We start from the raw sequence: 25,999 nt of genomic DNA on the forward strand, positions 1-25,999 counted from the left end.
AGGATAGAGATGTTTGCAGCATATGTTTCATTGAAGGAATAAATTTGCAATATAGTTTAGTGACATTCTATAAAAACATCACAACATAATTATAATACTGGTCGTACATATTCAGTGTTTTCAAAACACTCACTCATGTTAAGCAGCTGTCAGTCAGTTGCCCTGCACAAACTTAAAGGGCATAAAAAGTCTTGGGGAATAATTATTTTTGCTGGTTTCATTGGGCCACTCTTGATAAGGGAATCATTTCTATGTTTTCAGATTATCAGGGACCATTCTGTATTCATATTCCTAGTCTATTCACTGGGTGTAAACTACCCAAGGAGTAATTTATGCCCTGGGACCGCTTTGGCCGAGCAATGAAATCCAACTCTGCTCACTCTAAGCATCCCAGAAACCACTGAATCAATCCTTCTTTCTCAGCCCCATGCTCCTCCATGAGAGCAAACACCTCTAGGCTAAAATCCAAACACTGGTTATTCACCACAAGATGGAAGAACAATGAACAAATACATACATTATGGGACAATTTGCCTGCTATTCTGCTGATTGTTTATTTTTGTTAAAAATTAATCAGCTTATCTTTCAGTGAATCATTTTACTATATTAACATATTTGTAGAATCCAGCTCCTTGGAATGAAAAAGGTGAGGCTTGTGAAATTCAAACACGGTGGTGGTAGAAATAGTCTTTGTGTGTAGGTGTCCTTATTTGGAGTTCCTGGCCTCATGCTAAGCACTTTAACACCTTGCTTTTTGCTTTAAGAATAATTTAAAACCAGGGACTTCCCTGGTGGTCCAGTGGCTAAGACTCCACTCTCCCAATGCAGGGGGCCCGGGTTCGATCCCTAGTCAGGGAACTAGATCCCGCGTGCCGCAACTAAGACCCGGCGCAACCAAATAAATAAATAAATATTTTTAAATCAAAGTTATACGTGCACATAGTTTTAAGAGTTAGATCTGCAAGGTTAGTTACACACGCGTGCACGTACGTGCGCGCACACACACACACACACACACACACATACATACACATTAGCAGAACTCTTCCAGTACCAAAATTTTCCCTTACCTAGAGGCAACCACGTTCAAATCATCTAGATACACTTTTTTGGGTATTTGGCAAAGTAAGGTGCTTGTGATTTAATTTTTAAATTATTTTCTGATTTAAGCACTATCTACTAACTTCCCCCCATTGAAGATGAAGATGAAGCTGTCTTACACTGTACCTGTCAACCTCTGCTACCTCATACACTATCCCTTCTCACTCCCCAGTATAATAATATAATAACTTTGTTTAGAGAAATATTCAGGGTTTATACTATAATGACTCTGTAAAAGATATTCATAGCTAAGTCATGCAATTTAGTATGATTACTTTTCCTTTCCTCGACAGCATTTTGTATTCTCAGAGTTAATAACTGTCTTCCTTAATGTGCGCTTAGTTTTCTCCATCCTTATCACTAATTCAACCTCGAAACTCTCTACCAATTATCTAAATCTCGTCTGAAAATATTCAGATACTTTGGGTATTCCATCAGTTTTATTAAGAAATACCTGTTGGAACTTTCTGAACTGCAATCTGGACTGGCAGTCTTCTCAGCCTGGTATATAGCTTTCATCCTAGATGTTCCTTCACCATAATTTTGGGAGTGTCTTCATCTCTCTTTTATTTCTGTATCCCACATCTTTCTCTTTTCTGGCTCTCTCCTTATTTTGGTGAGACATGTCTTCCAATAGCTTCCCAAGAAAAGGTGTGTGTGCTGGGTAAATTTATGAGAGCTTGCATGTCTGAAATGTCTTCATATTATTGTCACATTTGATTGATAGTTTGTCTAGATATCAATTTCTAGGTTGGAAATCATGCCATTAGAATTTTTAAGGCATTCTCTATTAGCTTTAGATGTTACTTTTGACAAGTCAGAAGCTATTGTGAATCCATTACCTTTGAAAATGACTCCTCCTCCCTCTCTGTTTTTGTAGGATCTTTTTGCTTCCAGAGTTCTGAAATATCATGAAAATGTGCCTAGGTGTGAGTTTATTTTTAATCATAATCCTAGGTACCTGGTGTGCCCTTTAATCTGGAAAATCATGTCCTTTAATTCTAGGAAAAATTGAAAAATGAACTCTTTGATCATTTCTTCCCTTCTTTCCTTTTCTGGAATTCCCATTATTTGACCTTTGGACTGTTTTTTTTTTTTTTCTCTGTTTCCTCCTATATTTCTTTTCTTTTCTTTTTTCTCTACTTTCTAGGAAATATTCCCTCTCCTTATTCTTGATATTTTAATATCGCAGTTTTCATTTCTAAGAGCTCTTCTTTTTTGTCTGGGTTTTTAAAAATTTTTTTAATAGCACCTTAATTTTGTTTCATGGATTCAATGTCTTCTCTTACCATTGTGAAGATGTTAATAGTTCTATTTAACGTTTTCTTCTCCCTTCAGAGTTTACTTCACTCCCTTCATTTTGTTTTAGTTCTCTTTATTATTGTGGTTAGAAAACACATAGCATAAATGTATCCTCTTAATTTTTAAGTATTGTTAACTATATTTACATTGTTGTACAACTGATGTCTAGAACATTTTCACCTTGTGTATGAAACCCTGTACCCAATGAACAACAACTTCCCATTTCCCCCTCCCTCCTGGCAACCACCATTCTCATTTCTGTCTCTATGAATTTGACTTCTTCAGATACCTCATATAAGTGGAATCATGCAGTACTTGTCCTTTTGTGATTGGCTTATTTCACTTAGCATAATGTCTTCAGGGTTCATCCATGTTGTACCATATGACAGTATTTCCTTCTGTTTTAAGGCTGAATATTGTTCCTTTATATGTATTCACCACAATGGTAAATACATTCTTAATCCACTCGTTGATGGTTTAGCCTCTTTCTCAATCAGCTTATCCTTCCTTAATCATTTTAATATATTTGACTGCTTTAGAGGTATTAGAAGTTTTCCCTAGCTGTGTGGTGATCTTTGGTTTTCAGCCCCCATTTAAAAATGCGCCTCTGAAAGCTTCTATTAGAGCTTCTGGGGGCTTCTCTGAAGAGGGATCTGACTGACCTGTTTCCTTGGGGAAGCTACCGAATATCTGTATCTTCGGGTCTTTGCTCTTTAGCTACTCAGATTCCCCGGAGAAGAACCTTCTGGGTGTTACAGGGATGGAGATTGGAGGAGCTCAGCATTGGTATATAACTTCATTCAATCCCCTTGTTTCCAGCCTGTATTCCTATCCTCAAGCTCTGCACTGCTGTCCCCCTATCCCAAAGAGCTGCTATTATACCCGCCTCAGAGGAGAAGCCTCCAGTCTTTATGGAGTGGACGTGTGGGACGAAGGATCTGGAGATCTAACTGCTTCTTAGATTCTCCACTTTCTTGTTTACGGCCCTACCTTCATCCCTATTTCCAAAGGTACTTATTAGCCAATTCCTGAGCTATTTGGGGGAGAGGGGTCTGTGGCATAAATCTGTTTACCTCTCAGCTTTTCCCACCTAGCTTATTTTGGCTTTCTTGGGTTTGCTGAATTAATATTCATCCGTTTTCTAGCTTTCAAAATTTTGTCATGGTTAAATCCCTTCCCAATTTCTTTATCTTTGAGAATTTCTGCCTTTAAAAAAGTCCCTTTATTGTTGTTTTAGTGGGGCTTAAGGAAGGAGTAAAAGAAAATGAGTGTGTTTGCTCTACGATCTTTATCTAGAAATCATTGAAATTAACTTTATTAAATGGTACCTTAAATGATCAGCTTGGAGAACTCAGAGGTAATCCAGCCTTTGATTTAGCCCCTTTGTTTCTGTGTGCATGGCCTGGCTGCAACCATGTAGACCTCTTTGTCTTGTTCTGTGTCCCCATGTGTTCACTTGTGTCATCCTGACCTAGCTTATTAGGCTGTAAAAATCTCAGAGGCAGGGCTTCCCTGGTGGCGCAGTGGTTGAGAGTCCACCTGCCGATGCAGGGGATACGGGTTCGTGTCCCGGTCCGGGAAGATCCCCCATGCCGTGGAGTGGCTGGGACCGTGAGCCATGCCGCTAAGCCTGCGCGTCCGGAGCCTGTGCTCCGCAACGGGAGAGGCCACAACAGTGAGAGGCCCGCGTACCGCAAAAAAAAAAAAAACAAAAAAAATCTCAGAGGCAGATGGCATGCTTCTTTCCCTTAGGGAAGCTCCAGAATGACTCTCTACTTCCATCACATGTTTCAGGGCTTTGCATACAGAGAATGCCAGGTACTTAGAATGCTCTGTGCTTGTTGTAATTTGTTCAAATTCAAAGTCAAATACAACTGGAAAACCACTTCCCAAGAGGGTAGAAGCCTTGTCCCAGAAGACACAAGTCTTTCTGGTTTCAGGAGAGAGTTTGGTTCTGCTTTGGCAACCCTCTTACAGCTTGTTGCCGAAGAGCAGAAATGGCGGTGCAGACTGCATTGCTGCTCTCCAGGTGCCCCTGTCTTGTGGATTATTAATAGCATATTCCCTGATGCCATTATAAATCCTCTACCCTTCAAAGGCACTAAATTCACTTAATTATCTTAAAAATTAAAGAATATAGGCATTTTTTCATTATGAAAGGTTAATGGAAAGGAAATAAGAACATTAGGTTGAAAAATATAAGATGACCTCTGGTTCACCAAGACCCATCCTTATTGACCTTGTCTTTTTTCCCCTACTAGGTTGAGTGATCCACAGTTAAATAATACCAGTCTATAGATCATCCTGAGCCCTGTCGTAAACCCTTGCTGACACTTGTAGATGCAGAGAAAGTCCCAAGCCTTTCAGGAATGACCATTTTCAGCTATTTTGAGAAGTATGGATAGCTTTCATCTACATTCCTGGGTTCAAGAGCAGTTTCTGGAGAAATCTATGAAGAATAAAGAGTAGTGTGTGTCCTCTGGAGGTGCACATGGAGGTCTAGTCTGCAAAAGATTTGAGAAGAGCATCCCCAAATTTCCTTGTTATAGAGCCATATGCACCCCATCTCTTCTGATAGGTAGAGAATGGGGTCACATCTTCCAAAGCTATAACTACTCTAGCCATAGGATATTAACAAAACAAATCAAAGTCAATTTCTCCAAGTGTCAGTCTTCAACTTTTAAATATTTATAAGGTACCATATCCCTAAATCAAAGAGGAGTGCTACAATCTGAAATAACTACTGAATTAATAGCCAGGAAATAACATTTGGTTAAAAAAACCATTTACTTTATTGTAACAATAAATGAAAACACAGAATTATGAGTCCTGGAGCTAATTTGAATAATGTTCAAGAAGTGGGACTCTAGCTGTCTGGGGGTACCTGATACCCCGTGACCATTCTTCTTCTTTGTTTGGGTCTTAATAGTTAAGTGGTTATCAAAGGGAGTCATAAAACTGTCTCCTCTAAAACTGAAAAGGTAGCTTTACAAAGAGGCTATAAAATGTTAAAATACTATCCTGGACCCCTTGACACAAGAGTATTACATTTTGTGATGCTCAGAAAATGGGAAGAAACAACAAAGTGGGTGGTGGTCCAGCCCTAGAAATTCAAAGGAGAACTGTGTTGTCAATCCAACCCACTCACCCACTAAGCCCTCTGGACCAAAGGATTCTGGGATGAATGAAATAATGAAGACAGGACACTGGGCTGAGGTGATGTGGAAGGGACTGCAAAGTTGTCTGTTTTGCCAGCACTGTTATAGCACTTACTACATATATGCCAGGCACTCTTCTAGCACTTTATGTATATTAACTCATTTGATTTCCTAAGAGGGACCCTAAGAGGTAAGGAATATTCCTAATCCCATGTTATAGATGAGCCAACTGAAACAGATGATAGAAAATTTGTTCTAATTTGCATTGTTGTGATTGGCAGAGGTGGATTTGAACCTGAGGAGTCTGGTTCTAGACCCTGGCGCCTAACCACTATATTGCCTCTAAAAGCAGACTGCTGCCAAGTCGAAGGGTTTCCCATGCCCGCATTATGCAGCTAACTTGGGTGTACCGTGAGCAGTGTTTGTGATTCCCAGATGACTAGCCTGTTGATCCATTTTTTATGATGGGCAGCCTGGATCCATTTGAAGGGACAATGTTTTGGTCTGTACTTATTTGAATCCATTTGGGGAAGTCTCTAAACTTGCAACGGACTTTGGAATAAGCTCCAGTTGTTAGCTTTGTTTTGATTACTGTGAACACAGAATCAGCTAAATACTCCCAAGACTATCCTGCAAAAAATAACTTGTCCTCTGAGGGAGCAGAGGCAGACTTCAGGCAAACAACCTTAGCTCAGACTCATCAGCAGAGCATCGATGGGACGCTAATATCACCCTTGGCTGGACAAGATAACTTAGTAAAATAAGGGAAGCAGCAAGCAGGTGATACAGTGGGGTGAGCAGGGAGATGAGGGATCCTTCTGTCTGGATGGGATTCTGTGAAGGTTTCTCTTGTATATTTGGGACACAGCTGAGATATGCTTAAAACACACACGCACTCAGGCTTTAGAGGGACTAGCAGTACTACAAGTAACTAGTCGTTTAGATAGCACACAGGCCCCTGTCCAGTGGTGAAGGGTGAAATTTTAACTAATTTCTATTCTTCCTCAAGAAGGGAGGACACAGGTCCTTCTGAATCTCAGTACAAGCTTGCTTACCTGCACCAACTTCCGAACAGGGAAAGCTAGGATACTTAGGTGGCTCACAGATTTATCCACGACATGTGAAACATGCGAAAGATAGAGAATTCCAAAAAGAGGCAGAAATAAAGCTTCAGTAGTGCACCGTCAGCTGACCAAGAATATGCTGGCCCAGCACATTCCCAGGCTCCACCAGCTCTCTCAATCTACACACAACACAGAAGCTGCAAAAGGCTGGGAAGCCACCTGGTGGTGTGTGTGGCAGTGATGTGAAGAGCTGAGTCCTCCTCGTGTTCTTGGGGTCAGGCATACAACAATGCCATAATCAACCTCTGCAGTTCATGGGCTAGATTTATATATAGAAGCAGTAAAACTTGGAACCTAAGAGTGAATATAAATGTCTAAGAACTGTGAAGAAATATTTTTAAAAAAGAATTATTAGGCCTTATTCTATCTCATATTAAAATAAATAATAAACATGGTATATGTTTTTATGTTAAAACTTAGACTTTATCCCTTTAATTCAGCCGATACCATTTTTACCATGTCACTCCCTCTTTAAATGCCTTTAAGGACTCATTGTGGCTTGCTGAATGAAGTAAAATTCCTTAGCTTGGTATCCAAAGCACTTCATAAACTGGTTCTACATTGCCCATCCAGTGTTACCATCTTCTAGTCTTCCATGGATGCATCAGGATGGGCAATTTATTATCCTTTTTCTCATCTCTCCCTCTATGGTTGCAGATTATTCTACCCCTCCACCCACAGGGTTTGACTTCTTCCTTACTCTGCCAATTGAAATTCAAGTCCCATTTTCTGTACAAGCGCATTCCCATTCATTCATCCATTCTTTCTTATTTTTTTTTAACATCTTTATTGGAGTATAACTGCTTTACAATGATGTGTTAGTTTCTGCTGTATAACAAAGTGAACGAACTATACGTATACATATATCCCCATATGCCCTCCCTCTTGCGTCTTCCTCCCACCCTCCCGATCCCACCCCTCTAGGTGGACACAAAACACCGAGCTGATCTCTCTGTGCTATGCGGCTGCTTTCCACTAGCTATCTATTTTACATTTGGTAGTTTATATATGTCCATACCAATCTCTCACTTCGTCCCAGCTTACCCTTCCCCAACCGTGTGTTCTCAAGTCCATTCTCTACATCTGTGTCTTTATTCCTGTCCTACCCCTAGGTTCTTCAGAACCATTTTTTTTTTAGATTCCATATATATGTATTAGTATATGGTATTTGTTTTTCTCTTTCTGACTTACTTCACTCTGTATGACAGTCACTAGGTCCATCCACCTCACTACAACTAACTCAATTTCATTTCTTTTTATGGCTGAGTAATATTCCACTGTACATATGTGCCACATCTTCTTTATCCATTCATCTGTTGATGGACACTTAGGTTGCTTCCATGTCCTGGCTATTATAAATAGAGATGCAATAACATTGTGGTACATGACTCTTTTTGAATTATGGTTTTCTCAGGGTATATGCCCAGTAATGGGACTGTTGAGTCATATGGTAGTTCTATTTTTAGTTTTTCAAGGAAATTCAATACTGTTCTCCACAGTGACTGTATCAATTTACATTCCCACCAACACTGCAAGAGGGTTCCCTTTTGTCCACACCCTCCAGCATTTATTGTTTGTAGATTTTTTGATGATGGCCATTCTGACTGGTGTGAGGTGATACCTCATTCTCATTGTAGTTTTAATTTGCATTTCTCTAATGATTGGTGATGTTGAGCATCCTTTCAGGTGTTTGTTGGCAAACTGTATATCTTCTTTGGAGAAATGTCTATTCAGATCTTCAGCCCATTTTTGGATTGGGTTGTTTGTTTCTTTGATATTGGGCTGCATGAGTAGCTTGTATATTTTGGAGATTAATCCTTTGTCAGTTGCTTCATTTGCAAATATTTTCTCCCACTCTGCGGGTTGTCTTTTCGTTTTGTTTATGGTTTCCTTTGCTCTGCAAAAGCTTTTAAGTTTCATTAGGTCCCATTTGTTTATTTTTCTTTTTATTTCCATTTCTCTAGGAGGTGGGTCAAATAGGATCTTGCTGTGATTTATGGCATTGAGTGTTCTGCCTATGTTTTCCTCTAAGAGTTTGATGGTGTCTGGCCTTACATTTAGGTCATTAATCCATTTTGAGTTAATTTTTGTGTATGGTGTTAGGGAGTGTTTGAATTTCATTCTTTTCCATGTAGCTGTCCAGTTTTCTCAGCACCACTTATTGAAGAGGCTGTCTTTTCTCCATTGTATATTCTTGCCTCCTTTAACAAAGATAAGGTGACCATATGTGTGTGGGTTTATCTCTGGGCTTTCTCTGCTGTTCCATTGATCTCTATTTCTGTTTTTGTGTCGGCACCATACTGTCTTGGTTACTGTAGCTTTGTAGTATAGTCTGAAGGCAGGGAGCCTGATTCCGTTTTTCTTTCTCAAGGTTGCTTTGGTTATTCAGGGTCTTTTGTGTTTCCATACAAATTGTGAAATTTTTTGTTCTAGTTCTGTGAAAAAGGCCACTGGTAGTTTGATAGGGATTGCAATGAATTTGTAGATTGCTTGGGGTAGTATAGTCATTTTCACAATGTTGATTCTTCCCATCCAAGAACATGGTATATCTCTCCATCTGTCTGTATCATCTTTAATTTATTTTATCAGTGTCTTATAGTATTCTACATACAGGTCTTTTGTCTCCTTAGGTAGGTTTATTCCTAGGTATTTTATTCTTTTTGTTGCAGTGGTAAATGGGAGTGTTTCCTTAATTTCTCTTTCAGATTTTTCATCATTAGTGTATAGGAATGCAAGAGATTTCTGTGCATTAAATTTGTATCCTGCTACTTTACCAAATTCATTGATTAGCTCTAGTAGTTTTCTGGTAGCATCTTTAGGATTCTATATGTATAGTATCATGTTATCTGCAAATAGTGACAGTTTTACTTCTTCTCTTCTGATTTGGATTCCTTTAATTTCTTTTTCTTCTCTAAATGCTGTGGCTAAAACTTCCAAAACTATGTTGAATAATAGTGGTGAGAGTGGGCAACCTTGTCTTGTTCCTGATCTTAGTGGAAATGGTTCCAGTTTTTCACCTTTGAGAATGATGTTGGCTGTGGGTTTGTCATATATGGCCTATATTATGTTCAGGTAAGTTCTCTCTATGCCTACTTTCTGGAGGGTTTTTATCATAAATGGGTGCTGAATTTTGTGGGAAGCTTTTTCTGCATCTATTGAGATGATCATATGGTTTTTATTCTTCAATTTGTTAATATGGTGTATCACATTGATTGATTTGCATATATTAAAGAATCTTTGCATTCCTGGGATACTGGTATATGATCCTTTTAATGGGCTGTTGGATTCTGTTTGCTAGTATTTTGTTGAGGATTTTTGCATCTATGTTCATCAGTGATATTGGCCTGTAGTTTTCTTTTTTTGTGACATCTTTGTCTGGTTTGGGGATCAGGGCGATGGTGGCCTCATAGAATGAGTTTGGGAGTGTTCCTCCCTTGACTACATTTTGGAGGAGGTTGAGAAGGATAGGTGTTAGCTCTTCTGTAAATGTTTGATAGAATTCACCTGTGAAGCCATCTGGTCCCGGGCTTTTGTTTGTTGGAAGATTTTTTTTTTGCGGTACACAGGCCTCTCACTGTTGTGGCCACTCCCGTTGCGGAACACAGGCTCTGGACACGCAGGCTCAGCTGCCATGGCTCACGGGCCTAGCTGCTCTGTGGCATGTGGGATCTTCCCGGACCGCGGCACAAACCCGTGTCCCCTGCATCAGCAGGTGGACTCTCAACCACTACGCCACCAGGGAAGCCCATGTTGGAAGATTTTTAATCACAGTTTCAATTTCAGTGCTTGTGATTGGTCTGTTTATATTTCCTATTTCTTCCTGGTTCAGTATCGGAAGTTTGTGTTTTTCTAAGAATTCGTCCATTTCTTCCAGGTTGTCCATTTTATTGGCATATAGCTGCTTGTAGTAATCTCTCATGATCCATTGTATTTCTGCAGAGTCAGTTGTTACTTTTGGGGTGTCTGTGACCTTATTATGATTTTAGGCAGCCTCTCTGTTAATGGGTGGGGTTGTGTTTCTGTCTTGCTAGTTGTTTGGCATGGGGTGTCCAGCACTGTAGCTTGCTGGTCATTGAGTGGAGCTGGTCTTAGCATTGAGATGGAGATCTCTGTGAGAACTCTCGCCGATTGTTATTATCTGGGGCCGGGAGGTCTCTGGTGGTCCAGTGTCCTGAACTCGGTTCTCCCTCCTCAGAGATTCAGGCCTGACACCCGGCCAGAGCACCAAGACCCTGTCAGCCACACAGTGTCAGTCGCCATGGTCCGGCCCCGAGATTGCAGGGCCTATTCATTCTCTCTTATCCTACAGTGACCTTTTCCTTCTCTGCAGTTGTATAGATCACTGTAATATTTATAATCACTTTATAATGTAGGGTTTTCAAATATACCCCTAGAGTAGGAATTAGGTCCCTGAATCAGCTAGGTGGATTGGCTCGAATGTGTTTATGTGTGATTTGGGGAGAGGGGTCCATAGCTTTTTTCTGACTCCTCTGTAGTTCAACACGGGTTCTTAGCTGGACACAATTCCCAGATGATCCTTATATGCACTCATGTTTGAGAAGAACTTCACTAGAGGCTGTTTGCTCCTAGGGCCTTGGTACCTATTAATACCTAAGCTTCCCATGGAATGGCAAATCTTCCCATTATAGGGCTAACCAAGTCAAAGGGCATTTTATATATTTGTCTTTTTTAAGTGCATAAACGCAAGGAAGATTAGTAGTCAATAATCTCTATATTGAAAAAGAGAGGAACGTGTAAAGAAATGCAAGCTTCTAAGTACAATATTTCCCCTCTCTTACTAAACTTTAATTATTCTCAATTATTGCTTAATTCACTTTGGTTTTCTAGGCTTGAGTAGACCTATTACTTTGATCCCCTTAATAGGAGAGTGAAAATTCTATCATCTCTTCACATGTGATTTTCAGGAATTTCACCAGAAGTTAAAAATTTTATGGCCTTTCCTTTACTTCTGCTTGAGCTATTCTGGTGAAACAATCTTATCTGTTACTGTTTCCTATTAATCTCAGAAACTGCCTTTGTCATCCTTCATGCAGCAACATAACCTTCATGAGAAAACATGATTCTCACATATTTTTCTTGTCATAGTGAGAACCAAAAGAAAAAGAAACATCATAGTGACTACCTCCTTTTGAAATAGAGAAACTTTCTCTTACGTGAACTGTCTTTTCAACCCTGGCTCTTGGATAGTTCTAATATGCTCTCATTATTTATGTTTATCAAAGAAACAGTTCTCATTAGCAGCACTGAAAATTTAAATGCTGCATTTCAACAGAAACAGGTCATTTCAAAAGAGACTTTCCTTTTCCCCGGTATATAACATTTAAAATAAAATTAGAAAACCATTTGGTACAAGTTTTTAAAAGAAAGGTATCCAGTGTTTCTTCTTTAACACATGCAGTTGATGTAATATTTGATTATATATTTCCATGTTTTCTCTAGTTTCTTTATGAAAGAAGATTATTTAAAAGAAGAATTATAAGATTAATCCACCTTGCATTGTGTACATTACAATGATCTTAAAGGCAGTGTGTAAGGTAAGTAGAACCAGCCCTGAGAGATGATGATGATGTGTTGAATCTTTAATTTAAAATGGCTGTTCATCAAGTCTATGGTTCCTAAGTGAGGTCGGCATTCTGAAGTAATTTTTCTTTGAAAAAATGTTTCTGTTATGAAAGTTTACTGCTTTCTTATTAAAGTTTACTCACCATGGTATATCAAAGTGTTGTTTTGTTGTTGCTAGCAGTAGTGATATATACATAACCTGTTTTGTCCCAAAAAAGGTTTAATGTGGATTTCAAAGATCCAAGCAATAACAGGGAATAAAAGAAAGTAAAAATAGGCCAGAAAGACAAATCAAAGGGAAACTAAGGAGAGGAATGTAAAACATGATCAGAAGTGAAGTTACTAGACAAAATGCATGCTGCAGCATCAATGCATTTGTAAGGATAGCCAAATTTGTCTGTAAGCTTCCTAGTAACCATTACAAAGAGAATCTGATATATTAGATGATTTACAGTGTTCATAAGATTAAAGAAAAGCAAGGGCAAAGGAAATCCACAGAGACACAGCTATGCTATCTCTGAGTCTAGAGAGAAATGTCTTTTGTGTTTTTCAGGGAAAAATTTCCCAAATCAGTGATTCCCAAAGTTGTACACCAGACCAACTACATCAACATCATCTGGGAACTTGTTAGAAAGGCAAATTCTGAATCAGAAATTCTATTTGTGTTTAACAAGCTGGTGCCCATTAACAACTGAGAACCATTGTTCTAAACATTATCCCCACCACAAGCACTCAGAGCTGGGGTGGCTTTGGGTGGTGTGCAAATTTGGGGGACGGAAGGCAGAGTATAAGGGGTTCTCCAAGGAAGTTAAAAACCACAGACTGATGAGGGTTTTCTGTGCAATTCTTCTGAATTTTTCTATGTTTGAAATTTTTCATAATAAAATATTGGGAAAAAGTAATTCACTGCTAACAAGGGATGAAACATCAAACTAACAGTGCTATCCTTCCAGAGAAAGGTTTGACTCTATCAGGGATTTATGCAGTGATGTTACTAAGATGTATGGTTTAAATTTTTCTAGTAAGTGTTTTCTCTTGAAGCTGTTTATTAAATTTACCTTGTACTTGCCTAGAACACTCTTCACAACAGTTACGGTCTCTAATCCTACCTCCGGTTCCTACTTGCTAAGTGGCTGTGGGCAAGAAACTGAAGTAAGCCTTGATTGAGCGTTCTCTGTGTAGACAATAATACTACTTACTTTGTATGGTTGTTGTGAGGCATAAATGAAATAACACACATAGAGTCTAGCATGGGGCTTCCCTGGTGGTGCAGTGGTTAAGAATCTGCCTGCCAATGCAGGGGACATGGGTTCAAGCCCTGGTCCGGGAAGATCCCACATGCCGCGGAGCAACTAAGCCTGTGCGTCACAACTACTGAGCCTGTGCTCTAGAGCCCGTGAGCCACAACTACTGAGCCTGCATGCCACAACTACTGAAGCCTGCGTGCTGAGAGCCCGTGCTCTGCAACAAGAGAAGCCACTGCAATGAGAAGCCTGCACACCGCAACGAAGAGCAGCCCCCGCTCACTGCAACTAGAGAAAGACCGCGTGCAGAAACAAAGACCCAACACAGCCAAAGATAAATAAATAAATATATAAAAATTTTAAAAAAAGAGTCTAGCATGGTGCTCAGAAACAGGAAACACTAAATCATACTGACTATTATAATAATTATGGTTGTTTTTGGCATGTTGTTGTTACACTTCTTATTATTTTTATACTGATATCAGCCTCAGAGAAGGAAAGGGTGGACATAAAAGATTTCCATGACTAGGCCATGAGGAATCAACTCTATCCACTCCCTTTGGAGACCTCTACATTTAATTCAACTTAAGTTAACACACATGTATTGCATGCCTAATTCTACAACAGGCCCTGCCCTGTGTTATAGATACATTTGTGAAATCACTGTGGTCCTTGTGTTCACAGTGGGTCAGGGGACCAAAGAAGTAAACAGGCAATTATAATACAGTGTGGTAAGTGCTGTTAAGCAGGGGAAATATAGGACTCCATTGGAAGCCCTGGGAGAATGTGATGAAATACTTCTAGCTTAGAGTCTCTGCCGTAATTCTAAATCATTGTTAAACTTCAGCTTTATAAAGTATATTTATAATAATTTAAAAGGTTTAAAAATAGTTATCATGATCGAAAGTTTCTCAAGGTCATAGAACTTGTATTGCAACCTAAGAAAAGATGTGGACTCCAATCCTAAGATGCTCATGGTCTACTCAAGGAGAGACAAGAGTAAACAGAATGGAACTAGTCCAGAAGATGGTGGAGGAGTAAGATGTGGAGATCAGCTTCCTCCCCACAAATACATCAAAAATATATCTACATGTGGAACAACTCCTACAGAACACCTACTGAACGCTGGCAGAAGACCTCAGACCTCCCAAAAGGCAAGAAACTCCCCTACATACCTAGGTAGGGCAAAAGAAAAAAGAAAAAAACAGAGACAAAAGAATAGGGACAGGACTTGCACCTCTGGGAGAGAGCTGTGAAGGAGGAAAAGTTTCCACACACTAGGAAGCCCCTTCACTGGCGGAGACATGGGGTGGGCGGGGGGAAAGCTTTGGAGCCATGGAGGAGAGCACAGCAACAGGGGTGCAGAGGGCAAAGTGGAGAGATTCCCACACAAAGGATCGGTGCCGACCAGCACTCACCAGCCTGAGAGGCTTGTCTGCTCACGCGCTGTGGCGGGCTGGTGCTGGGAGCTGAGGCTCGGGCTTCGGAGGTCAGATCTCAGGGAGAGGACCGGGGTTGGCTGCGTGAACACAGCCTGAAGGCACTAATGCACCACAGCTAGCCAGGAGGGAGTCCGAGAAAAGTCTGGACCTGCCTAAGAGGCAAGGGACCAGGGTGCGCGAGGAGAGGGGATTCAGAGCACCGCCTAAACGAACTCGAGACAGGTGCGAGCTGCGGCTGTCAGCATGGACCCCAGAGATGGGCATGAAATGCTAAGGCTGCTGCTGCAGTCGCCAAGAATCCTGTGTGCAAGCACGGTCACTATCCACACCTCCCATTCCGGGAGACTGTGCAGCCTGCCACTGCCAGTGTCCCATGATCCAGGCACAACTTACCGGGAGAACACACGGCGTGCCTCAGGCTGTTTCAACGTCACGTCGGCCTCTGGCGGGCACAGGCTCACCTTGCATTCCAGTTATAACTACCGTGTTCCTCCCTCCCCTCGCATGAGTGAGCCAGAGCCCCCTAATCAGCTGCTGCTTTAACCCCGTCTTGTCTGGGCAGGAACAGAAGCCTGAGGGTGGCCTACATGCAGAGATGGGGCCAAAACCAAAGCTGAACCCCAGGAGCTGTGAGAACAACGAAGAGAAAGGGAAATTTCTCTGTACAGCCTCAGGAGGAGCAGATTAAATCCCCCAAATCAACTTGAGGTACTCTGCATCTGTGGAATACCTGAAGAGACAATGAATCAACCCAAAATTGAGGCGGTGGACTTTGGGAGCAACTGTAGACTTGGGGTTTGCTGTCTGCAACTGACTTGTTTCTGATTTTTATGTTTATCTTAGTATAGATTTTAGCACTTGTTATCATTGTTGGATTTCTTTATTGGTTTGGTTGATCTCTTCTTTTTTTTAAACTACTTTTTAATTTTAATAATATTTTTAATTTTTAAATTATAATTATATTATTTTATTATTATTTTTTTTAATCTTTTTTTTCTCCCTTTTCCTCTGAGCTGTGCGGCTGACAGGGTCCTGGTGCTCCAGCCTGGTATCAAGCCTGAGCCCCTGAGGTGGGAGAGCCAAGTTCAGGACACTGGACCACCAGAGACCTCCCAGCCGCATGTAATATCAATTGGCGAGAGCTCTCCCAGAGATCTCCGTCTCAACACTAAGACCAGCTCCACCCAATGGCCAGCAAGCTCCAGTGCTGGATGCCCCATGCCAAACAACTAGCAAGACAGGAACACAACCCCACCCATTAGCAGAGAGGCTGCCTAAAATCATAATACGTTCACAGACACCCCAAACCACACCACCGGACACAGTCCTGCCCACCAGAAAGACAAGATCCAGCCTCATCCACCAGAACACAGGCACCAGTCCCCTCCACCGGGAAGCCTACACAACCCACTGAACCAACCTTACCCACTGAGAGCAGACACCAAAAAAAACTGGAACTACGAACCTGCATCCTGTGAAACGGAGACACCAAACACACTAAGTTGACTAAAATGGGAAGACAGAGAAATATGCAGCAGATGAAGGAGCAAGGTAAAACCCACCAGACCAAACAAATGAAGAGGAAATAGGCAGTCTACCTGAAAAAGAATTCAGAGTAATGATAGTAAAGATGATCCAAAATCATGGAAATAGAGTGGAAAAAATAAAAAAAAAAAACAATTAACAAGGACCTAGAAGAACTAAAGGGCAAACAAACAGTGATGAACAACACAATAAATGAAATTAAAAATTCTCTAGAAGGAATCAATAGCAGAATAACTGAGGCAGAAGAATGGATAAGTGACCTGGAAGATAAAATAGTAGAAATAACTACCACAGAGCAGAATAAAGAAAAAAGAATGAAAAGAATTGAGAACAGTTACAGAGACTACTGGGACAACATTATATGCACCAACATTCGAATTATAGGGGTCCCAGAAGAAGAAGAGAAAAAGAAAGGGACTGAGAAAATATTTGAAGAGATTATAGTTGAAAACTTCCCTAATATGGGAAAGGAAATAGTCAGTCAAGTCCTGGAAGCACAGAGAGTCCCATATAGGATAAACTGAAGGAGAAACATGCCAACACATATATTAATCAAACTATCAAAAATTAAATACAAACAAAAAATATTAAAAGCAGCATGGGAAAAGCAACAAATAACATACAAGGGAATCCCCATAAGGTTAACAGCTGATCTTTCAGCAGAAACTCTGCAAGCCAGAAGGGTGTGGCAGGACATATTTAAGTGATGAAAGGGAAAAACCTACAACCAAGATTACTCTTCCCAGCAAGGATCTCATTCAGATTTGACAGAGAAATTAAAACCTTTCCAGACAAGCAAAAGCTAAGAGAATTAAGCACCACCAAACCAGCTTTACAACAAATGCTAAAGGAACTTCTCTAGGCAGGAAACACAAGCGAAGGAAAAGACCTACAAAAAACAAACCCAAAACAATTAAGAAAATGGTAATAGGAACATACATATCGATAATTACCTTCAATGTAAATGGATTAAATGCTCCAACCAAAAGACATAGACTGACTGAATGGATAAAAAAACAAGACCCGTATATATGCTGTCTACAAGAGACCCACTTCAGACCTAGGGACGCATACCGACTGAAAGTGGGGGGATGCAAAAAGATATTCCATGCAAATGGAAATCAAAATAAAGCTGAAGTAGCAATTCTCATATCAAACAAAATAGACTTTAAAATGACTATTACAAGGGACAAAGAAGGACACTACATAATGATCAAAGGAGAAGATATCCAAGAAGAAATCCAAGAAGAAGATATAACAATTGTAAATATGTATGCACCCAACATAGGAGCACCTCAATATGTAAGGCAAATGCTAACAGCCATAAAAGGGGAAACCAACAGTAACACAATCATAGTAGGGGACTTTAACACCCCACTTTCACCAATGGACAGATCATCCAAAATGAAAGTAAATAAGGAAACACAAGCTTTAAATGATACATTAAACAAGATGGACTTAATTGATATTTATAGGACATTCCATCCAAAAACAACAGTATACACGTTCTTCTCAAGTGCTCATGGAACAGTCTCCAGGATAGATCATATCCTGGGTCAAAAATAAAGCCTTGGTAAATTTTTAAAAATTGCAGTCTTATCAAGTATCTTTTCGACCACAACCCTATGAGACTAGATATCAATTACAGGAAAAAGTCTGTAAAAAATACAAACACATGGAGGCTAAACAATACACTACTAAATAACCAAGAGATCTCTGAAGAAATCCAAAAGGAAATAAAAAAATACCTAGAAACAAATGACAATGAAAACACGATAACCCAAAACCTATGGGATGCAGCAAAAGCAGTTCTAAGAGGGAAGTTTATAGCAATAGAATCCTACCTCAAGAAACAAGAAATTTCTCAAAAAAACAACCTAACCTTACACCTAAAGCAATTAGAGAAAGAAGAACAAAAAAAAACCAAAGTTAGCAGAAGGAAAGAAATCATAAAGATCAGATCAGAAGTAAATGAAAAAGAAATGAAGGAAACAATAGCAAAGATCAATAAAACTAAACACTGGTTCTTTGAGAAAATAAAAAAAAATTGATAAACCACTAGCCAGACTCAGCAAAAAAAAAAAGGGGGAAGACTCAAATCAAAGAATTAGAAATGAAAAAGGAGAAGTAACAACTGACACTCCAGAAAATAAAGGATAATGAGGGATTACTACAAGCAGCTATATGCCAATAAAATGGACAACCTAGAAGAAATGGACAAATTCTTAGAAAAGCACAACCTTCTGAGACCGAACCAGGAAGAAATAGGAAATATAAACAGACCAATCACAAGCACTGAAATGGAAACTGTTATTAAAAATCTTCCAACAAACAAAAGCCTGGGACCAGATGGCTTCACAGGTGAATTCTATCAAACATTTAGAGAAGAGCTAACACCTATCCTTCTCAAACTCCTCCAAAATGTAGCAGACAGAGGAATACTCCCAAACTCATTCTATGAGGCCACCATCACCCTGATCCCAAAACCAGACAAAGATGTGACAAAGAAAGAAAACTACAGGCCAATATCACTGATGAACATAGATGCAAAAATCCTCAACAAAATACTAGCAAACAGAATCCAACAGCACATTAAAAGGACCATACACCGTGATCAAGTGGAGTTTATCCAAGGAATGCAAGGATTCTTCGATATACACAAATCAATCAATGTGATAACCCATATAAACAATCTGAAGGATAAAAACCATATGATCATCTCAATAGATGCAGAAAAAGCTTCCCACAAAATTCAACCCCCATTTATGATAAAAACTCTCCAGAAAGTAGGCATAGAGGGAACTTACCTCAACATAATATAGGCCATATATGACAAACCCACAGCCAACATCATTCTCAAAGGTGAAAAACTGGAACCATTTCCACTAAGATCAGGAACAAGACAAGGTTGCCCACTCTCACCACTATTATTCAACATAGTTTTGGAAGTTTCAACCACAGCAATTAGAGAAGAAAAAGAAATTAAAGGAATCCAAAATGGAAAAGAAGAAGTAAAGCTGTCACTATTTGCAGATGACATGATACTATACATAGAGAATTCTAAAGATGCTACCAGAAAACTTCTAGAACTAATCAATGAATTTGGTAAAGTAGCAGGAAACAAATTTAATGCACAGAAATCTCTTGCATTCCTATACATTAATGATGAAAAATCTGAAAGAGAAATTAAGGAAACACTCCCATTTACCACTGCAACAAAAAGAATAAAATACCTAGGAATAAACCTACCTAAGGAGACAAAAGACCTGTATGCAGAAAACTATAAGACACTGATGAAAGAAATTAATGATGATACATACAGATGGAGAGATATACCATGTTCTTGGATTGGAAGAATCAACATTGTGAAAATGACTCTACTACCCCAAGCAATCTACAGATTCATTCCAATCCCTATCAAACTAATACTAATGCATTTTTCACAGAACTAGAACAAAAAATTTCACAATTTGTATGGAAACACAAAAGACCCTGAATAACCAAAGCAACCTTGAGAAAGAAAAACGGAGGTGGAGGAATCAGGCTTTGACTTTAGACTATACCACAAAGCTACAGTAATCCAGACAGTATGGTGCTGGCACAAAAACAGAAATACAGATCAATGGAACAGGAGAGAAAGCCCAGAGGTAAACCCACACACATATGGTCACCTGAACTTTGATAAAAGAGGCAAGAATATACAGTGGAGAAAAGACAGCCTCTTCAATAAGTGGTGCTGAGAAAACTGGACAGCTACATGGAAAAGAATGAAATTCAAACACTCCCTAACACCATACACAAAAATAAACTCAAAATGGATTAAAGACCTAAATGTAAGGCCAGAGACTATAAAACTCTTAGAGGAAAACATAGGCAAAACACTCTATGCCATAAATCACAGCAAGATCCTATTTGACCCACCTCCTAGAGAAATGGAAATAAAAAGAAAAATAAACAAATGGGACCTAATGAAACTTAAAAGCTTTTGCAGAGCAAAGGAAACCATAAACAAAATGAAAAGACAACACTGAGAATGGACGAAAATATTTGCAAAGGAAGCAACTGACAAAGGATTAATCTCCTAAACATACAAGCAGCTCAATATCACAAAAACAAACAACCCAAACTGAAAATGGGCTGAAGATCTAAATAGACATTTCTTCAAAGAAGATATACAGATTGCCAACAAATTCGTGAAAGGATGCTCAACATCAATGAAAACTACAATGAGGTATCATCTCACAGTGGTCAGAATGGCCATCATCAAAAAACCTGCAAATGCTGGAGAGGGTGAGGAGAAAATGGAACCCTCTTGTACTGTTGGTGGGAATGTGAATTGTTACAGCCACTACTGAGAACAGTATGGAGGTTCCATAAAAAACTAAAAATAGAACTACCATAGGACCCATCAATCCCACTACTAGGCATATATCCTGAGAAAACCATAAATCAAAAAGAGTCATGTACCACAATGTTCATTGCCTCACTATTTACAATATCCAGGACATGGAAGCAACCTAAGTGTCCATCGACATATGAACGGATTAAGAAGATGTGGCACCTATATACAATGGACTATTACTCAGCCATAAAAAGAAACGAAATTGAGTTTTTTGTAGTGAGGTGGATGGACCTAGAGTCTGTCATACAGAGTGAAGTAATTCAGAAAGAGAAAAACAAATACCATATGCTAACCTGTTTATATGGAATATTAAAAAAAAGTTGTTGTGATGAACCTAGGGGCATGACAGGAATAAAGACACAGACATAGAGAATGGGCTTGAGGACACGGGGAGGGGAAATGGTAAGCAGAGACAAAGTGAGAGAGTAGCACTGACATATATACACTACCAAATGTAAAACAGATAGATAGTGGGAAGCAGCTGCATAGCACAGGGAGGTTAGCTCAGTGGTTTATGTCCACCTAGAGGGGTGGGATAGGGAGGGTGGGAGGGAGATCCAAGAGGGAGGGGATATGGGGATAGATGCCTACATATAGCTGATTTACTTTGTTATACAGCAGAAACTAACACACCATTGTAAAGCAATTATACTCCAATAAAGATGTTAAAAAAAATAAAAAAGATATTATGAGCAAAAAAAAAAAGAGTAAACAGAATGAATAGTGAAAAAATAGAAGCATGAAGGTCAGAGGCCACAAGAGGAGGGAGCATATAGGAGGCCAAGAAACAGAGTGGAGGAGTATCATCTGATGTGGGTGTTGAAGGATGAATAGAAGTTCACCAGGAGAATTAGGAAACATAGACTGTTCCAGTCAGAGAGAACAGCATGGGCAGAGTACAGTTCCAATGTCATCTGAATATAGCACAAAACCATGACATGCAGACCTATAGGGCCCCAGAATCGATGGAAATGCTGCTTGATTCAGGACTTGCCCTAACTAGCCCTGAGAACCCATAAGGTGTCAGCTTTGCCAAGCTCCCATTGGTGGCCTTGGGCCACAGCACTGGAGTTTGACTTTCCCTCCCAGACCCTCCCCTTCAAAGCTGTGGTCACAGTTTTTGTTGTGGCAGGTGATAGATATACAGACTCTTCCTATGGAAAGGCAATTGTCTTTGTTTCCTTTTCTCTTTCTTTGCTGCATTCAGCAGCAAACTCTTTCCCTCCTCTTCTGGGAGAAATTGAAGATCAAAAAGCCCTCTGTGTCCTCCAGGAAAAAGAACTTGTTTTTGGTTGAGTCAATGGCTCTGAGTCAATGGGCCATCAGGATCTATTTTGAAAGAACCAGAGGAGAAAGGAGTGTGCTCTTGGGGAGGTAAGAAAAGGGGAATGAACACTGTTGCCATCTCACAGAGATCAGGGAGTGGGGTAAGAGAGGAAGGAGAGAGCCCCTGGGAGCATGGCAGCTGTACCCAGGAAGGAGATGCACCCAGCCAAGGACCACTGTGGAGGCATTGGTTGAGCTCCCGTGAGCCACATGGTAGTTGAATCAGGACCATGGACGGTCCCACCTTTGCTCAAGTAGATACCTCCCGTTGCTTGCAGTCAGGGACCCACCAGCCACTCCTCCCATGGGAGACTGGTGAAGACTTTAGCTCCTCAGGGTCCAGCACCTCACCCACTGAGCAACCAATGGGAGGGGCACTTGTCTGGGCAATGCACTTCTGCCCAGTGCCCAAACACATGCCTAAGAACCTCAAGAAATCCAAGAAGGAAGGGCAGGATCCTGGGTACCTAGAGGAGTGCTGGTGGGGGAGCCCTGCACACATGGACTTGGGTGGGAAGCTGAAATAAACCAGCTCAAGACTCCCTGAGAGCTGGGAGCATGACATTCGTCCTCCATCAGTAATATGTTGTGTAATTATTTGTTAATGGTCTGATAGAGGAGGGTAGGGATTGGGTGTGTCTACTGTTAACTCCTAAGTGCCCAGCACAGTCTTCATGGGCAAACCTGCACATGGAAGAAGCTCGTTAAATATTTATTGGATGAGTGAATGAAAGCCTGATAGTCTCACTGAAAGTTATTTTTCTAGTTCTACCCAAGCCATGCCACAATATCCTCTGGTGGATTTTCTGCCAACCACACCTGTGAATACTTCACACTTAGACACACACACACACACACACACACACACACACACAGAGGAATCCTAGACACACACACACACACACACACACAGAGAGAGAGAGAGAGGAATCCAAGATTAGGTAATATGAGCCAAGTAGCCTTCTAACTTTGAGTGAACCCAATGCACTATTTGTTCACACACCACTGGGACTATTTGTAATAGGAGACACACAGAGAGGCCCTCACCCCTGCAGCCCTAGTCTTCAGGCTCCAATCTGAGCTTGCCAGCTGTGTGACTCCGAGCAGTGAGACAGCCTGCTTCATCCCTCCAAGAAGATTGGTCCTTGCAGTGCAGATGTGTGAGTGTGACATGGCGGCCCTGTGAGGTTATCATGAACTTCTTGTGGCATTCTTCTTCCTATGTCTTAGTAACGGAAGGATAGTAGATATTTACAGGCAGCTGAAGGTGTGTTGACTGCGTTAGACTTTAAGGTTAGAGATGTGAGATAAGAATACCCTAAAGCAAGTCCTCCCTGTTCAGCATGGTCTTTCTAGCCCAGAGAATCGCCACCTGCAGTCTTGGCCCTGACAGAACCACCATCCCCTTTGGCCACTGCTTCTCTGATTCACGTACTTGGTTGGATCTTAATGGCTTCCCGCCCACCTCAACCTCAACTTGCTGTACTGTGGGTTTTGCTTGAGTCCTTGCTGCCCCTCTCAGCTGCAGCCTCACCTGAGAGATGCCTCGTCTATGCTCTATGGTGCCTGGTAGCTTACAGGGCACGTGGCAACTCTATAATTGTGCGATGAGTAAGGGTAAACTCTACGCTCACTGGTAGTTTATCTAAGTCCCTAAGTCCACCTGAAGAGTATTAAAAGAGAGACAGGAAATTAAATAACATTACAAAAGAGATTTTTGAAGATAACCGAGGTCATCATTTAGGAAGTAATACAGATTTTGTAATGAATAATATAGATTTAACCAACATTGCTTCCATTTACAAAAGGACACTTCGAATGTTAGCATCCTACAGCTTGAATACTATCTACTCCAACTAACAGCCCCTCTATATTGGTTTTAGAACAATCTAGGCATCTTAGAAAACAAACAAAAACTTCACCCAGCACCCTTAACTTTTTCTGCTATTAGCCTCGGCATGCTGTAATTTTTCTAATGGTTTGAATTTAGTGAGCAGACTCATGTTAATTTCATAAACAGAAACTTATAAAGATGGTCAGAAATTCCCAACTCTTGGTGGGAATGGTGAAAAGAAAAAATGCAGTTTCATGCACAAATATGATTTCAACATGGGTTGAATGGATAACTGTCTACATGCCAGGTTGGGGGAAAAGATCTACAATTCCAGCTGAGGGCTCTCTTCTGCCTGCCTGAAATATCACCGTTAGAATTTCATCAATATACATCAGAGAATTATTCCCTATTAAAATGAAAATACCTTTGAGGCAATGGGGTGGAAGGAAAGGCTCATAAAGCGGACAGAAAATGAGAATAATTCCCTAAGAAATGCGACAACAATTCAACAACTAGACAGAAAAGGATGAAAGGAGGAAGAAGAACTTCTGCACCAGCAAGAGGTGAGGCTGTCTAGGACATCAGCCCCTGGTGATGGATCTGGGTTTGGAAATAGGGACCAGGTGAGTTGACTAACAAACAGCTGAAGACTAAGGAACATCATGCTGCTTTGTTTCTGTAGTTTAAAATTACAGGTTTATGAAAGGATTTCCACTAATAAGAATTCACAGGAACAAGCGAACTCTTAATACTGAACCATGATGCCTAAGGCACGGGGGTCAGCAAAGGGATGGAGCCTGGAGGCCTGTGAAGTGGTAGAGAAGGACAACGTTGGGGATCAAAAGGAACCGGAAGCTCAACCTCTCCTCTTTATGGTTTTGGTAAAAGTCCACCTGATCCTGCCCTTCATGTGCTGGGATGATGGGTCCCAATGCCCTGTTACAAAGTTCCACACCCCACCATGGGAGCAGAACCAGCGAGGGGCAAAACCTGAACATTGAGATTAGAACCAGGGCAATGGGGGGTCACCCTGGGTGTGAGGAGGAGGGTGCGGAGCCACTGACCAGGGTAAGGCTTTGCTTGGGTTTTCCATTCATGCCACTGGCCTGATCCCACGCTCTCTCTCCCCTTGTTCCATACCCGGAGGCCCATCTTTTCGGCCTGCTAGTTGGGGTTGGGAGTGCAATCTGTCGCTACGGACATATGTGGCTGGCCACCCAGGCATCACTTTCCAATGAATTGGCCAGAAGAAATATTTCAATGTTCAAGCATTCAATAGAAACGATGGAAATCCTCTGCATCAAAAGTATAACAGAGCCCCTTTGTCACCTCTGAAACTAAGCATGTCTTTGCTTTGCCTCAGCGTGTAGTTGGATGTCTTCTTGGAAAAAAATAGACTCAACTTTCCACACGTTTTTCATGGTTTCACTGTGCAGCAAGATAAATAAGACTTTATATACTTTTACTTACAGATCCAGTAAATATTTATATTGGTTTGTGCCATAAAAGCACAGGAAGCATTATAAGAAAGTTTCTGCTCTTCAGGCCAAATAAAGCAATCACCTGCAGTGAGGAAACAATCTATCAAGTAAGGCAAGGAGGGTGCAGGGCTGATTCCTCAGCCACGATTCCCTGTCCAGAATCTTATCTGGATTTATGCTCAGATGGGAGGAGGTGTGCCCCAAAACACACTCACACATACATCCATGCACACAGTGTCACACACACACTATTTTTAATTTGCTCTTTGACTTCTATCAGATAGTTTATTAGTCCTTTCTGTCTTGCCTTTCTGTCAGACTCTCCTTCCACACTGATGAACATTTTAACTTTGCCCTGACTGTGTTGTTGGTGGTGTATGTTGGTATTTGATTTAAGCTGAATGTCCCAATAGGCAAACATATTTTGGAAATGAAATTGTATTTAGAAACCCACATA

General features: G+C 40.6%; 1 protein-coding gene across 1 annotated transcript in view; it reads right to left on the bottom strand.

Annotated features, from left to right (window-relative positions):
- The window catches only part of PDE11A (phosphodiesterase 11A), a gene marked incomplete at its 3' end in the record, with an annotated part of 409,287 nt that overhangs the window by 85,161 nt on the left and 298,127 nt on the right, over positions 1-25,999 (bottom strand). The window lies entirely within an intron of this gene.

This window comes from Leucopleurus acutus, assembly GCF_964270905.1.
Source record: "Leucopleurus acutus genome assembly, chromosome: 6".
NCBI classification, from domain to species: domain Eukaryota; kingdom Metazoa; phylum Chordata; class Mammalia; order Artiodactyla; family Delphinidae; genus Leucopleurus; species Leucopleurus acutus.